Source organism: Hyla sarda, chromosome 4 (assembly GCF_029499605.1).
Source record: "Hyla sarda isolate aHylSar1 chromosome 4, aHylSar1.hap1, whole genome shotgun sequence".
Taxonomy (NCBI): Eukaryota; Metazoa; Chordata; class Amphibia; order Anura; family Hylidae; genus Hyla; species Hyla sarda.
The window spans coordinates 124,741,221-124,758,312 of NC_079192.1; positions in this window are offsets into that span (position 1 = coordinate 124,741,221).

Genomic DNA, 17,092 nt, shown 5'->3' on the forward strand with positions numbered 1-17,092 from the left:
AACTACAACTCCCAGCATGCCTGGACAGTTTTGGCATACTGGGAGTTGTAGTTTTGCAACATCTGGAGGGCTGCAGCTTGGACACCACTACACAGTGGTCCCCAAACTGTTCTCCTCCAGCTGTTACGTAACCACTACTCCCAATATGCCCTTCGGCTGCCTGGGCATGCTGGGAGTTGTGGTTTTGCAACAACTGGAGGTACACTGGTTGGGAAACATTGTCTGTTTCCTAACTCAGTGTTTCCCAACCTGTGTGCCTCCAGCTGTTGCAAAACTATAACTGCCAGCATGCACTGATAGACTGTGCATGCTGGGAGTTGTAGTTTTGCACCAGCTGGAGGTCCCCCCCCCCCCCCCCTGTGAATGTACAGGGTACTTTCACATGGACAGGGGGCTTACAGTGAGTATCAGGCTGCAAGTTTGCGATGCAGCAAATTTTGCGCGGCAGCTCAAACTCGTGGCGGGAAACTCGCTGTAACCCCCCGCCCGCGTGACTGTCCCCTAAAAACACTACACTACACTAACACAAAATAAAATAAAAAGTAAAAAACACTACATATACACATACCCCTATACAGCCCCCCTCCCCTCCCCAATAAAAATGAAAAACGTCTGGTACGTCACTGTTTCCAAAATGGAACCTCCAGCTGTTGCAAAACAACAACTCCCAGTATTGCCGAACAGCCGTTGACTGTCCAAGCATGCTGGGAGTTTTGCAACAGCTGGAGGCACCCTGTTTGGGAATCACTGGCGTAGAATACCCCTATGTCCACCCCTATGCAAATCCCTAATTCAGGCCTCAAATGCGCATGGCGCTCTCACTTCGGAGCCCTGTCGTATTTCAAGGAAACAGTTTAGGGCCACATATGGGGTATCGCCGTACTCGGGAGAAATTGCCTAACAAATTTTGGGGGGCTTTTTCTCCTTTCACCCCTTATGAAAAGGGGAAGTTGGGGTCTACACCAGCATGTTGGTGTAAAAAAAAAAAATTTTTTTACACTAACATGCTGGTGTTGCCCTATACTTTTCATTTTGACAAGAGGTAAAGGGGAAAAAAGCCCCCCAAAATTTGTAATGCAGTTTCTCCTGACTACGGAGATACCACATATGTGGGCGCAAAGTGCTCTGGGGGCGCACAACAAGGCTCAGAAGGGAGAGTGCGCCATGTACATTTGAGGTGATTTGCACAGGGGTGGCTGATTGTTACAGCGGTTTTGACGAACGCAAAAAAGAAAAAAAAAACACATGTGACCCCATTTCGGAAACTACACCCCTCACGGAATGTAATGAGGGGTGCAGTGAGAATTTACACCCCACAGGTGTCTGACGGATCTTTGGAACAATGGGCTGTGCAAATAAAAAATTTTGTACAGCCCACTGTCCCAAAGATCTGACAGACACCAGTGGGGGGTAAATGCTCACTGTACCCCTTGTTACATTCCTCAAGGGGTCTAGTTTCCAAAATGGTATGCCATGGGGGGTTATTTTGCTGTCCTGGCACCATAGGGGCTTCCTAAATGCGACATGCCCCCGAGCAAAATTTGCTCTCAAAAAGCCAAATATGACTCCTTCTCTTCTGAGCATTGTAGTTCGCCCGTAATGCACTTCATGCCAACTTATGGGGTACCTCCATACTCAGAAGAGATGGGGTTACAAATTTTGGGGGGTATTTTCTGCTATTAACCCTTGCAAAAATGTGAAATTTGGGGGGAAACACACATTTTAGTGAAAATTTATTTTTATTTTTTTACATATGCAAAAGTCGTGAAACACCTGTGGGGTATTAAGGCTCACTTTATTTCTTGTTATGTTCCTCAAAGGGTCAAGTTTCAAAAATGGTATGGCATGTGTTTTTTTTTTGCTGTTCTGGCACCATAGGGGCTTCCTAAATGCAACATGCCCCCCAAAAACCATTTCTGAAAAACGTACTCTCCAAAATCCCCTTGTCGCTCCTTCGCTTCTGAGCCCTCTACTGCACCCGCCGAACACTTTTCATGGACATATGAGGTATGTGCTTACTCAAGAGAAATTGGGCTACAAATTCAAGTATACATTTTCTCCTTTTACCCCTTGTAAAAATTCAAAAATTGGGTCTACAAGAAAATGCAAGTGTAAAAAATGAAGATTGTGAATTTTCTCCTTCACTTTGCTGCTATTCCTGTGAAACACCTAAAGGGTTAAAACGCTGACTGAATGTCATTTTGAATACTTTGGGGGGTGCGGTTTTTATAATGGGGTCATTTGTGGGGTATTTCTAATATGAAGACCCTTCAAATCCACTTCAAACCTGAACTGGTCCCTGAAAAATAGTGAGTTTGAAAATTTTGTGAAAAATTGGAAAATTGCTGCTGAACTTTGAAGCCCTCTGGTGTCTTCCAAAAGTAAAAACACGTCACTTTTATGATGCAGACATAAAGTAGACATATTGTATATGTGAATAAAATAAAATAAATATTTGGAATATCCATTTTCCTTACAAGCAGAGAGCTTCAAAGTTAGAAAAATGCTAAATTTTCAAATTTTTCATCAAATTTTGGGATTTTTCACCAAGAAAGGATGCAAGTTACCACAAAATGTTACCACTATGTTAAAGTAGAATATGTCACGAAAAAACAATCTCGGAATCAGAATGATAACTAAAAGCATTCCAGAGTTATTAATGTTTAAAGTGACAGTGGTCAGATGTTCAAAAAATGGCCGGGTCCTAAGGTGTAAAATGGCTGGGTCCTTAAGGGGTTAAAAGTTTGAATCACCCCCCCTTTTCCCATAAAAAAAAAAGTGTAAATAAAAATAAACATATATGGTATCGCCGCGTGTGGAAATGTCCAAATTATTAAAATATATAATTTGGCGTACGCGCAAAAAAATTCCAAAGTCCAAAATAGTGCATTTTTGGTCACTTTTTATATCATGAAAAAATGAATAAAAAATCAATAAGTCCTATCAATGCAAAAAGGGTACCGTTAAAAACTTCAGATCACAGTGCAAAAAATGAGCCCTCATACCGCCCCATACGCGGAAAAATAAAAAAGTTATAGGGGTCAGAAGATGACAATTTTAAACTTATTCATTTTCCTGCATGTAGTTATGATTTTTTCCAGAAGTACGACAAAATCAAACCTATATAATTAGGGTATCATTTTAATCGTATGGACCTACAGAATATAGATAAGGTGTTATTTTTACCGAAAAATGTACTACGTAGAAACGGAAGCCCCCAAAAGTTACAAAACGGCGTTTTATTTTCAATTTGGTCTCACAATGATTTTTTTTTCCGTTTCGCCATAGATTTTTGGGCAAAATGACTGATGTCATTACAAAGTAGAATTGGTGGGCAAAAAATAAGCCATCATATGGATTTTAAGGTGCAAAATTGAAAGAGTTATGATTTTTTAAAGGCAAGAAGCAAAAAACAAAAATGCAAAAACGGAAAAAAACCTGATCCTTAAGGGGTTAACACCCCACAGGTGTTTGACGACTTTTCGTTAAAGTCGGATGTGTAAATGGAAAAAAAATGTTTTCACAAAAATGCTGTTTTTCCCCCCAAATTTCACATTTTTACAAGGGGTAATAGGAGAAAATGCCCCCCCCAAATTTGTAACCCCATTTCTTCTGAGTATCGAAATACCCCATGTGTGGACGTCAAGTGCTCTTCCGGCACACTACAATGCTCAGAAGAAAAGGAGAGCCATTGGGCTTTTGGAGAGAGAATTTGTTTGGAATGGGGGCTGTGAGCATTTACAAAGCCCCTGTGGTGCCAGAACAGTGGACCCCCCCCGTCCCCCATGTGACCCCATTTTGGAAACTACACTCCTCACAGAATTAAATAAGAGGTGCAGTGAGCATTTACACCCCACTGGCGTTTGACAGATCTTTGGAACAGTGGGCTGTGCAAATGAAAAATTACATTTTTCATTTTCACGGACCACTGTTTGAAAAATTTGTCACACAACTGTGAGGCATAAATGCTCACTGTACCCCTTATTACATTTCGTGAGGGGTGTAGTTTCCAAAATGGGGTCACATGTGGGGGGGTCCACTGTTCTGGCACCATAGGGGCTTTACAAACACACATGGCCTTCAATTCCGGACAAATTTTCTATCCAAAAACCCAATGGCGCTCCTTCTCTTCTGAGCATTCTAGTTCGCCCGCTGAGCACTTTACATCCACATATGGGGTATGTTCTTACCCAGAAGAAATGGGGTTACAAATTTTGGTAATACCAGCATTTTAGTTAAACATTTTTTTTTTTCATTTTCCCATCCAAATTTAACGAAAATATGGCAATCACTTGTGGGGTGTTAAGGCTCACTATACCCCTTGTTACATTCCATGAGGGGGTGTAGTTTCCAAAATGGGGTCACACGTGGGTATTTTGCATTTATGTCAGAACCGCTGTAAAATCAGCTCACCCCTGTGCAAATCACCAACTCAGGCCTCAAATGTACATTGAGGGGCATTTACTAATCTTTTACTATGTAGTCTGGTTTTTACCCTGTTTTTTTCTACTTCATTTTTGACTATGTGCGACAAATTTACTAAATTGTTGCACGGCATTAATAAATTTGGCACACATAGGCAAAAGTGGGAAATTTACTTCATGTAGTAGAAAAAATAGTCTGTTCCTTTTTCCTGCTGTCTGAATAGGTTTGGCTGCTGGTTTCCTTCTGGATCTTTTGTTTTTGAGTTTTTTTTTATAGCTTTTTCACCACATCTAAATAATTCAATAACTACAGTGGTCCCTCAAGTTACAATATTAATTGGTTCCAGGAAAACCATTGTAAGTTGAAACCATTGTATGTTGAGACCATAACTCTATGGAAACGTGGTAATTGGTTCTAAAGGCACCAAAATGTCATCCAAAATAGGAAAAAGTGACAAAGAAAAATAAGTAGATAACTGATATAGATAAAGCAAATCCTTACATATAAAAGTAAGAAAGATCTGCTGGGAGCTGTAAATTACTGTCTATGTCAGGGTTTCCCAAGCAGGGAGCCTCCAGCTGTTGCAAAACTATAACTCCCAGCATGCCTGGACAGCCAAAGGCTGTCCGGGCATGCTGGGAGTTGTAGTTTTGCAAAAGATGGGGCCACCCTGCTTGGGAAACACTGGTCTATGTAGAGGACAGGAGCTTCTTCAGGGGTCCTGTACAGTACAGGCAATGTCCCAAACAAGTAATGGAGTCGCCCTCACCTGGTGTCCAAAAGAGCAGCTAACCCTGATACAGGTAAAGTGTACAGAACATGTAATACCAGACACCAGTCAGTGCATACACTTCATTAATACAGGGGTTTTACCAGTGAATGCCCATTTTGATTGGTTGGTTCTTCCAGCCATTGACACGTTTTACAGATCTGGACTGTCTGTAGCATTGTATGTTGAGTCTGGTTTCAACTTACGATGGTCCAGAAAAGACCATTGTCTGTTGAAACTATTGTATGTTGAGGCCATTGTAAGTTGAGGGATCACTGTAAATTGTAGTCATGGCTCAGAAGTGGTAAACGGCGTTTAGTGTGTGTGTGTGTGTTTATTACATTTTTTTAACACAGTTTTTTTCTCCCTAAATGTACTTACACTTTTTTTTTTTTTTTTGGTTACTTCTTCTACAGATCTGTGTATCCTGTGGACTCCTTCGGATTCGGTGGACTACTTCGATGACCAGCGTTTTTCTTTGCTTGATGTTAATAAAATGGTTAACGAGGGCTTGTGGGGGAGTGTTTTTTTGTAATAAATTTTTTTTTAAACCTGTTGTGTTTTATTTTTATTTTACTTTACTAGACAGGCTTAGTAGTGGAAGCTGTCTTATAGACTGAGTCCATTACTAAGCCGGGCTTAGCGTTAGCCACAAAAACAGCTAGCGCTAACCCCCAATTATTACCCCGGTACCCAACACCACAGGGGTGCCGGGAAGAGCCGGTACCAACAGGCCCGGAGCGTCAAAAATGGCGCTCCTGGGCCTAGGCGGTAACAGGCTGGCGTTATTTAGGTTGGGGAGGGCCAGTAACAATGGTCCTCGCCTACCCTGGTAACGTCAGGCTGTTACTGTTTGGTTGGTATTTGGCTGAGAATAAAAATAGGGGGACCCTATGCGTTTTTTTTAATATATTTAATTATTTATTTAAAAAAAAAAAAACGCATAGGGTCCCCCCTATTTTCATTCTCAGCCAAATACCAACCAAACAGTAACAGCCTGACGTTCCCAGGGTGGGCGAGGACCATTGTTACTGGCCCTCCCCAGCCTAAATAACGCCAGCCTGTTACCGCCTAGGCCCAGGAGCGCAATTTTTAACGCTCCAGGCCTGTTGGTACCGGCTCTTCCCGGCACCCCTGTGGCGTTGGGTACCGGGGTAATAATAGGGGGTTAGCGCTAGCTGTTTTTGTGGCTAACGCTAAGCCCAGGTTAGTAATGGACTCTGTCTATAAGACAGCTTCCACTACTAAGCCTGTCTAGTAAAGTAAGAAAAAAACACAACAGGTTTTAAAAAAATTTTATTACAAAAAACACTCCCCCCACAAGCCCTCGTTAACCATTTTATTAAAATCAAACAAAGAAAAACGTCCACAGGATACACGGATGTGAAATGAGAAGAAAACAAAAAAAATGGGTTAGTACATTTATTATCACCTGCTCACACATCTCCCGCCCCGCACGACTACAACTGCCAGCATGCCCTTACAGTAAGGACATGCTGGGAGTTGTAATTGTGTGGTGCAGGAGATGTGTGGGCAAGTGACAAGCTTGTCCCCTGCCCCCAGCTGCAGGACTACAACTCCCAGCATGCCCTTACAGTAAGGTGGGGCGGAGGCCGAGCACAGTGTTTCCCAACCTGGGACTTGTAGTTTTGCAACATCTGGAGGCACCCTGGTTGGGAAACACTGTTTTAGGCCAGTGTTTCCCAACCAGGGTGCCTCCAGATGTTGCAAAACTACAAGCCCCAGCATGCCTGGACAGTCAAAGGCTGTCTAGGCATGCTGGGAGTTGTAGTTTTGCAACATCTGGAGGCAACCTGGCTGGAAAACACTGGCCTAAAACAGTGTTTCCCAACCAAGGTGCCTCCAGATGTTGCAAAACTACAAGTCCCAGCATGCCTGGACAGTCAAAGGCTGTCTAGGCATGCTGGGAGTTGTAGTTTTGCAACATCTGGAGGCAACCTGGCTGGGAAACACTGGCCTAAAACAGTGTTTCCCAACCAGGGTGCCTCCAGATGTTGCAAAACTACAAGTCCCAGCATGCCTGGACAGTCAAAGGCTGTCTAGGCATGCTGGGAGTTGTAGTTTTGCAACATCTGGAGGCAACCTGGCTGGGAAACACTGGCCTAAAACAGTGTTTCCCAACCAGGGTGCCTCCAGATGTTGCAAAACTACAAGCTCCAGCATGCCTGGACAGTCAAAGGCTGTCCAGGCATGCTTGGAGTTGTAGTCTTGCAACATCTGGAGGCACCCTGGTTGGGAAACACTGGCCTAAAACAGCCTTTGGCTGTCCAGGCATGCTGGGAGTTGTAGTCTTGCAACATCTGGAGGCACCCTGGTTGGGAAACACTGTTTTAGGCCAGTGTTTCCCAACTGTTTTAGGCCAGTGTTTCCCAACCAGCGTGCCTCCAGCTGTTGCTAAACTACAACTCCCAGCATGCCCGGACAGCCAAAGGGTGTCCAGGCATGCTGGGAGTTGTAGTCTTGCAACATTTGGAGGCACCCTGGTTGGGAAGCTTGCGCAACTTACCGGCTTCCGTAGGATCCAGCGCTGCACGACACTGCCGCGCGACGATCTCCGTCAGCGATCGTCGCTGGAGCCTCGGAAGGGTAAGTGAACTTCTTCGCCGGTCCCCTTCAGCTGTTTAGTTTTGCAACAGCTGGAGGACTACAGTTTACAGACCACACACCAGTGGTCTGCAAACTGTGGCCCTCCAGCTGTTGCAAAACTACAACACCCAGCATGCCCTGACAGCCAAAGCCTATGGCTCTCAGGGCAGGAGCCCGGGCTGACATTACAGTGCAGCCGCCCGGGCTCCTCATACGGTCTCCCCGCTACCCCCCCCCCCCTTGTCTCCCGCCCGCGCCGCTCAGCTCCCGCTGCTACAAGACTACAACTCCCAGCATGTCCTCACTGTAAGGCCATGCTGGGACTTGTAGTCTTGCAACAGCAGACAGATGGGAGTTGTGTGGCGCTGGCAGGTGAGAGGGGGGGATGTAAATCACTGTAGTGTCCCGGTAGCGCAGTGAGGGTAGCGGGGAGAAAGTATGTCGGAGCCCGGGCGGCAGTAGCTTTTCCTGCTCCATGTTGGAGCTGGAGTAAATTTAGTCAATTTTTATGGCCGTTGCGACAGTTTATTGCGCAACTGCGACTGTCTCAGTTAATAAATTCCTGACCACTGCAAGTCAAAACTGAAAACTTGCGTAAATTAAGCGGGAAATTTTTTTTTTATTTTTTTTTTTCAAAGTAAAGTTTTATTGTTTTTAACATATGAAAAAACAATTGGCAAGGCAATATGTCGATATATAGTAACAAATATCACATTACTGTAGAGCCATGTTGAACAATCACATAACAGTAAAGCCATGTAGAACAATCTCTCTAGTTCGATCTATGTATCCATGTAGAGCGAGAGAAAGCCATGGGAGAAAAAAAAATAAAATAAAACTATCTCGCCATTTTAAAGCTGGGATAACATTGCGAATGGTGTACACTCTCCAGGGATCACATGGGTATCAAACCAAGCTGTTCAGGATTTGGGGTGTTATATTCTAATCCCAGTTACCAAGGAGAAGAGAGATGTATGTAGCACAACAAGTGGGGAAGAGAAAGAGGAGGAAAAGGAATAGACGGGGAGAGAAGGGGGAAGAAAGGAAAGAGAGAAGGAAAAAAGAGCAGGTCACTTTTGGAGACACTTACCTCCCGGACCGGAACAGCTCGGTCCTCCGTCCAGGCCGGCCGCACCAGCGGTCGTGAAAAGAACAGTTCATTATGGTGTCAGGTAGGTCACGTTAGTGTCCCAAGTGCAGGGAATCAAACTCCGGCGATGTTAGAAAAGAGAGCCAAGGGCCCCAGACGGCCCGGAATCTGTCGTGTTGACGTTTGGAGTCAGCAAGCAATTCTTCTAACCTACATATACGGGAAATTTCCTGAAGTAAGGACGAGAAGGTGGGTGGTTGGGGTGAGCGCCATAGTCTTGGAATCACAGTGCGTGCTGCTATCAGCATGTGGTGTAGTAAGCTAGCGGAAGCCCTAGGAAGGGTGCTGGGGAGTATCGACAGGAGGACAAGTTCAGGGGTCCTCGGGAGCGCGCTGGAGACCATGCGTGACATGAGGGCAAGCGCCTCACTCCAGTATTGATCAAGTCTCGGGCACGCGAACCAAATATGGGTCATCGTGCCTCTCCCTTCATCACATCTCCAGCACACATCCGAAGCCCCCGGGTAGATTCGAGACAACAAGGACGGGACTCTGTACCATCGTGTCAGTATTTTGTAATTAGTCTCGTGAGCCTTACTTGAGACAGTCGTCCTATGGCAGAGAGAGAGCGCCTTTCTCCATTCCTCATCTAGGATGAGATGTCCCAGTTCATTCTCCCATGAGGAGCGGATATGAAGTGGGGGAGTGGCAAAGTCATTTAGGAAAAGAGCGTAAAGGGCGCTAATCAGCCTGGGGGGTGGAGATGACGATATACAAAGGCGCTCAAAATTCGTCAGAGGCCGATGAAGGGAGAGTGAGCGTTTGTTAGTATCATAGAAGTGTCGGAGTTGCGCATATTGAAAGATTTGGTACTGTGTGGGGGGAGAGGTAGCAGTGAGATCTTCTAAGGGTTTCAGATTTGTAGCATCTAGTAGTGAATGAAAGACTGTACCTTCTGAACGGTGAAAGGAGAGAAAGGTGCGGGTGTGGAGTGCGGGTGTAAAGGCCGGGTTGTCGAATAGGGGTGTGAGTGGTCCGTTGGGCGGTACTACAGAGGAGCGAGTGAGGTAGGTGGCGCGGGTCTTGAGGATGGAAGCCACTATTGGTGGGGGACTGTATGAACCTTGAGGGTATAGGGTATTGGCCGTCAACCATAGGGCCGCTCTAGGGTCTCTACCCGAAATATCATGTTCTAAAGCTACCCATGGTTTACTATCCGCGCCGTGGAAGGAGTCCAGTACTCTGGCGAGGACCGCCGCCAAATAGTAGGACAGGACATCTGGAAGGGCCAGTCCACCCTCTTTTTTCCGTCTAATGAGAACAGACCTCGCCAGTCTAGGACGTTTCTGAGCCCAGACATATTTCCTCTGTATGGAGGAGATTTCAGCGAAGAAGGAGCGGGGCACATGTGTGGGAATTGTAGCAAAGAGATAAAGAAGACGCGGGAGCACGTTCATTTTGAAAACATTTATCCTACCTATCCAAGAGATATCTTTTCTCTCCCAATTTGAGAGGTCCGACTTTAGGATACGTAGAAGGGGAGGAAAATTTAAGCGAAACGTGTCATCTTGATCTCTTGGTACTTGGATACCTAAGTATGTGAGTGAGTGTGATTGCCATTGAAAGGGGTACGATGCTTTAAGCTGTTGGACAGTGTTCAATGGGAGTGTTATATTGAGAGCTTCACTTTTGGAGGGATTAAGTTTATAATTGCTATATGATGAGAAGAGACGAATCGTGGCCATAAGGGAGGGTAGGGAAGTAACAGGGGAGGAAAGGAAGAGTAGGAGGTCGTCGGCATAAGCCGAGCATTTGCAATGGCACGAGGACAGTTGGAGCCCTTTGATGTCAGGGTTCTGTCGAATAGCCACTAGTAGGTGTTCCATGCATAACACGTATAGGAGTGGGGAGAGAGGACAGCCCTGCCTCGTGCCATTGCAAATGTCGAAAGGGGGGGATAAGTGACCATTGATCCTGACTTGAGCTTGAGGGTGTCTATAGAGCGCCATAATGCGTGACCTCATAACGGCACCTAAGCCAATCTGAGAGAGTGTTGCTTCAAGAAATCCCCAGTCCACGCGATCGAACGCCTTCTCAGCGTCTAAGGAGAGTAGGAACAGAGGTAGTTTACGAGAACGAGCATTATGTATGATAGAGAAAGTCCGGAGCGTGTTGTCCCTGGCCTCCCTTCCCCGTATGAAACCCACCTGATCTGGGTGGACTAGGGATCTCATGTGTTCAGACAATCTATTGGCTATTAATTTGGCGTATAGTTTAGCGTCGCTGTTAATCAGCGATATTGGACGATAACTCGGGCATAGCAAGGGGTCTTTGCCGCTTTTTGGGATGACCGTTATGAAGGCACGCATAAACGAGGAAGGTAGTGGTGGGGAGTCAGTAGTAATGGAGTTGAAAGCAGAAAGCAAGACTGGGGATAGGTCGGGGCCCATGGATTTGTAGAATTTTGCTGTGTATCCATCGGATCCCGGGCTTCTACCACCGGCAGGGAGGAAATCGCCATCTGTAACTCCTCCTGTGAGAACGGCTCCTCGAGAGATTGGATCGCTTCTTGGGAGAGCGGAGGAAGCGCGGTAGAATTCAAATATTGTTCTAAGGAGGGCGAGGCCACAGTGGTCGAGACCGGGACCCGAGGGCCTGATAGGTTATAAAGACTGGCGTAGTAGTCACGAAAGGCGGACAGGATGTCAGGGGTGAGGTGGGAAGTGGAACCCGAGGGGGTGCGTATCGCAGGCACATATAGGGAAGATTTTTTCACTTTGAGGGCATTAGCCAGGAGGCGTCCGGACTTATTGCCCCAGACATAGTATAGTTTGCCTGTGATCTGTTTGTAGTATCTGTGGCTATTATTTAAGTGGTCAAGGAGGTCGTGTCGGACTTTGATTATCTCTCTATAAACCCTATCTAGTTGAGACTGTTTGTGTTGGGATTCCAAAGTATGTAATAGATTTGTAAGTGTAAGCAGTTTGGTCGACGACTCCCTCTTCAGTCGCGCTCCATGTTTCATCAGGACCCCTCTTAAGACACATTTGAGGGCTTCCCATTGGGTCATGGGGGATGTTGGGTCAGTGAGGTGGTCCTGACGAAAGTGGGCGACAGAGTCCTTGAGTTCCTGGAGACATAGGGAATCCATGAGGAGGGACTCATTTAAACGCCATGTGGAATGCGGTTTAGTGAAAGGGGGAAGGGCAAATGTACAGGACACAGGGGCATGGTCTGAATGTGTAATTATCCCTATGGTGGAAGAGAGAACAGAGGTGAGGAGGTGATGAGGACAAAAAATATAATCAAGTCTGCTATAAGATTGTTGGGGGTGAGAGTAGAAGGTATAGTCACGCCCTTGGGGGTGAAGAGCCCTCCAGACATCGCTAAGCTGAAGGGAGTGCAGTTTACGTTTTAAGGCACGAAGCTTATTGTGAGAAATGTACGAACGTCCTAATGAGGTATCCGCAGTAGGGGATAGTGGGAGGTTGAAGTCTCCACATAAAAAAATTGGGCCTAACGCAAATGAGGAGAGGGCTTCTAGGGTTTTCATGATAAAGGGGACTTGGTCTCGGTTGGGTGCATATATGGACGCTATCGTCAGTTTCTGTCCCGCAAGTTCACAGTTGGCAAATATGTACCTAGCGTGTGGGTCAATGAGTGAGGAAGTAACTATAATAGGTAGGGACCGGTGAAACGCCAGGGAAACTCCTTTCGTCCGTGCGTCTGGATTGGAACTGTGTATCCATTGGGAAAAGTACCTATCACTAATTTTTGGGAGATGACCTGTCTTGAAATGCGTCTCTTGTAGAGCCAATATGTGTACTCTTTGTTTGTGTAGGGAATAGAGTAGTTGGGCCCTTTTCTCCGGAGTATTGAGACCCTGCACATTTAGGGACATCAATTTAATGTCAGCTGCCATTGTGACAGTGAGATGTTGGGCTGTACTTACCGACCGACCTGGAGGACACCGAGCCGTCCGGCCCACAAGGCAGAGATGGAGGAGAGGGTGCGGACCTGCAAGGAGAAGAAGAAGAAAAAGTGTGATACAAGGGTAAATGGGAGAATAGAGGGAAAAGCAGCCAATGAAAGGTGGAGGCAAAGGGACTAAAAGAAGCGGCCATAAGGGCCAAATTCAGTGACGGGACCAGCCGGCACTGTGACCTATTGGGGGTAACGTAGAAGGAGCGCCAGACAGGGAGCGAATCCATTATCAGGCACAGAAGGGGAGTCATGTAGTCGGCGTGTCAGGGACAGGTACAAGCTAGGGACCTAATTAAGTTATGGGATCCTCCCGCCACCTATAGGCAGGGAGGAGCGGTGTATAAAGGGCTATGGTTCAAACGCTGTTTGGAACAACAAAAAGAAAAAAAAGGGGGTGGGAGGCAGAACCACTGCAAGTAGCAGTAGTGGAAATACTGTGAGCAACATAGTTAACTAAAATGCATAGAACACATCAGTAAATGTAGATCATGGGGGCAGGGTAAGTAAGAGCCCCCCAAAATTAGTATCGCTGATGACATCCAGTACAGGCAACACGGGTTTCGGGGGGGTCTAGCTCAATTCTGGGCTGAAATGCGGAACGTTCCCCAACGAGGCAGCCCCCAGGCACAAGGCCCGTATTTTGGAGAGGGGGCTCCCTCGCAGGGGAAGACCACACGGGTGAAATAAGAAGTGTCAAAAGATACTTAAAGTCCCGTGGGGAGTCAAGTCTTCCTCTTTTGCTGCTGCGGTTGAGACAGTGAAGGTCGGGTAGGTCGTCGATCTTCTGGGAGGTGATGGCGTTGTGGGGTCACCAATTGTTGAGGTGGAGGTAGCCGAAACAAATTCTCCCAGTCTGGTAGTTGAACAGGAGGAAGACGGAAAGTCGCGAGGAAACCTGCGACATCTTCGGGACGACGCAACGTGGCCGTGGTAGTCCCGTGCCTGGCCACAAGAGAAAACGGGTAGCCCCATCGGTAAGTGATCTGTGCGTTGAGGAGCAGGTGTAGGAGGGGCCGTAAGGCAGCCCTTAGCTTCAGAGTGCGAAGGGAGAGATCTGGGAACAGTTGTATAGCAGTCCCATTATAGGAAAGGTTCTTTAAAGCACGTGCTTTTCGCATGTTTTGTTCCTTCTGCGCATAGTGGTGCACACGGCATATAACATCCCTTGGCCTTTTGGGATCCGGATTTTTCGCCTTGAGGGCTCTGTGCGCTCTATCCAACTCTAAGGGACTGTCAAGCGGTTTTTGTAACACCTCATTGAAGATTCTTTGCACCGTGCCAGTAACCTCCTGGGGCAGTACAGTTTCTGGTAAGCCTTTGATTCTAATATTGTTTCGCCGATTGCGATTGTCCATGTCATCTAAATGCTCCACCGTTGCCGCCTGCTGGAGCGAGAGGGCCTGGACCGTTTGCTGTAGTGACTGTACCTGGGAATTTACTGAAGAGCGAAAGTCCTCAAGTCCCTGAACTCGAGTCTGTAGGTCAGCGACATCAGTCTTAACCGGTTTCAGATCTTGCTGCCACGCAGACTTCAGGTCAGAGGCCAATGTGAGCAGGTCGTTTTTAGAAGGTAGGAATGCCAGTAGTGCCTGCAGCTCAGGAAAGTTCTTTAGGGTGTTTACAGCCGTTTCAAGTGATGGCAGGTGGGGGGCAGGCGTCACCTGTCTCGGGTCTGGATATGATGTATGTGAGACAGGTTGTTTGTGGGGGATAGAGCGGTCCCGAACGGATTTGCTCCCCTCTTGGGAGTCGTCTGAAGAGGAATGGTGTCTATTAGCCGCCAGGTGGGCAGCATGTTTCAGGGGAGTCTTAAAGAGTTTCTTTTTAGCTGGTGGACTATCCTCCCAGAATCTTGGAGTGTCGCTCCCATCCGTGGAGCCATGAGGGCTCTGCTCTTGTGGCGTGTCATCAGATTCCATATCATCAGCCCAGTCAGTGACCGGGCGAGCTGGAGGCCCCAGAGCCCAAGCGTCTTGGCAGGAGGGGATCTGAGACGAGGGGCCAGAGTCATGCAGGGCAGGCGCGCATACATGGTTTCCCACAGGCATAGATGAGGCCAAGATGGAGGCCGTGGTAGGTCCCCTCTCGAGGCAGGAGGCTTGTTCGCATTCGTGCGCAGCGGTGCGCATTGAGGCTGCAGCGGGGGAGAGGAGCGTACCTGCATGTTTTCAGTTCCCGGTTCCCCGCGCGGGTCACTCAGATGTGGATCGGAGGAGTCACTCTGTAATGTGGGTGATCCTTTGTGCACCTTCGTGGTGGCTGGGAGGTGTGCTATAGTAGTGGCGGGTATGTGAGCCGACGCCACTGTGTTCCGGTGAGGCTTCGGAGTCCGGCTGTTAGAGGGCCGCTGCGTCTGCGGGGCTTCGGCACTTCTCCGGGGCACAAAGAAAGCTGCAATTGAGCCAGCCGAGTCTCTGGGTGTTCCGGTATCAGGGTGCTTCTTTTTGGATTTGGTTCTGCCTCCCATCTCACACTAGAAGCCCATTTAGTAGTAGTCCCAGCAGGAGCTCTCACAAACCGCTGCCGACCGCCAGCGCGCCAAGCCACGCCCCCCGCGGGAAATTTATTTTTTACTTTCTAGCTCTTGCTAGGGAAAGTCGCACAATTTATAGGGTAGGCGCAATTGCGAAAATTTTGCGCCAAAAATAGTCAGAAAAAAATGACTAAACCCCTTAGTAAATGCCAATCATAGTGCGCTCTCACTCCTGAGCCTTGTTGTGCGTCCTCAGAGCATTTTATGCCCACATATGGGGTATTTCCGTACTCAGGAGAAATTGCGTTACAAATTTTGGGGGTCTTTTCTTCCTTTTACCTCTTGTGAAAATAAAAAGTATGGGGCAACACCAGCATGTTAGTGTAAAAATGTTTTACAAAATTTACACTAACTTTTCCTTTTCATAAGGGGTAAAAGGAGAAAAAGGGGTGTATATGCAGTGTTGTACCCTTTATTTTGTGTTAGTGTAGTGTAGTGTTTTTAGGGTACATTCACACAGGCAGGGGTTTACAGTGAGTTTCCCGCTAGGAATTTGAGCTGCAACGGAAAATTTGCCGTAGCTCAAACTTGAAGCAGGAAACTTACTGTAAACCTGCCCGTGTGAACGTACCCTGTACATTCCATCTGTTGCAAAACTACAACTCCCAGCATGTACTGACAGACCGTGCATGCTGGGAGTTGTACTTTTACAACAGTTTCCCGCTAGGAATTTGAGCTGCAGCGGAAAATTTGCCGTAGCTCAAACTTGAAGCAGGAAACTTACTGTAAACCTGCCCTTGTGAACGTACCCTGTACATTCCATCTGTTGCAAAACTACAACTCCTAGCATGTACTGACAGACCGTGCATGCCGGGAGTTGTACTTTTACAACAGCTGGAGGCACACTGGTTAGAAAACCTTCAGTTAGGTTCTGTTACCTAATTCAGTGTTTTCCAACCAGGGTGCCTCCAGCTGTTTCAAAACTACAACTCCCAGCATGTACTGATCGCCAAAGGGCATGCTGGGAGATGTAGTTATACAACTGCTGGACGTACACAACTACAACTCCAAGCATGGCGAGACAGCCGTTTGCTGTTTGTGCATGCTGGGAGTTGCAGTTTTGCAAGCTTTAGAGGGCCACGGTTTAGAAACCACCGCACAGTGATCTCCAAACTGTGGCCCTCCAGATGTTGCAAAACTACAAATCCCAGCATGTCCAGACAGCAAACTGCTGTCTGGGCATGCTGGGAATTGTAGTTTTGCAAGATCTAGAGGGCCACAGTTTAGAGATCACTGCACAGTGATCTCCAAACTGTAGTCATCCAGTTGTTGCAAAACTACAAATCCCAGCATGCCCAAACAGCTGTCTGGGAATGCTGGGAGTTGTAGTTTTGCAACATCTGGAGGGCTAGAGTTTAGAGACCACTGTATAGTGGTCTCAAACTGTAGCCCTCCAGATGTTGCTAGGCAACTCACCGGCTTCCATAGTCTGCCACCGCCGAAGGTAAGTGGCCTCCGGCTCCGGTCACCGTCGGTTCCCCCGTTGTGCCCGAACTATTGTGGGTGGGCAGAATGGGGGAACCGAACTTTAACCCCCCCCCCCCCCCGCCCCTGATCTGCTATTGGTCGGTCGCTTCTGACCGACCAATAGCAGGGATAGGAGGGGTGGCAACCCTGCCACCTCACTCCTATCCCTTCAGGTGGATTGGGGGTGTCTTGGACAGCCCCGATCCCTCTTATTTAC